This window comes from Lupinus angustifolius, chromosome LG10 (assembly GCF_001865875.1).
Source record: "Lupinus angustifolius cultivar Tanjil chromosome LG10, LupAngTanjil_v1.0, whole genome shotgun sequence".
NCBI classification, from domain to species: Eukaryota; Viridiplantae; Streptophyta; class Magnoliopsida; order Fabales; family Fabaceae; genus Lupinus; species Lupinus angustifolius.
Window position 1 is genome coordinate 14,189,796 of NC_032018.1, and position 295 is coordinate 14,190,090.

The 295-nt window shown below is 47.5% G+C and overlaps 1 protein-coding gene across 3 annotated transcripts in view; it reads left to right on the forward strand.

The window, feature by feature from the left end:
- LOC109357857 (probable polygalacturonase At3g15720) overlaps positions 1-295 on the forward strand; it is a 10,181-nt gene that overhangs the window by 8,937 nt on the left and 949 nt on the right. The window lies entirely within an intron of this gene.

A 295-nucleotide genomic window follows, 5' to 3' on the forward strand; every position in this document is an offset into this window, starting at 1 on the left:
GATGAGGATAAGATGAGGATAGGATAAGGACGAGGATGAGGGTGAGGATAAGATGAGGATAGATGAGGACGAGGATGAGGGTGAGGATAAGATGAGAATAGGATGAGGACAAGGATGAGGATAGGAGGAGGATGACGATGAGGATAGGAGGAGGATGAGGATGAGGACTGGAAGAGGATGAAGATAGGATGCAGATAAGAATGAGGATGAGGATGAGGATCAGGATTACGATAGGATGAGGAGGAGGATGAGGATAGGATGAGGACGAGGATGAGGATGAGGATAGGATGAGGAT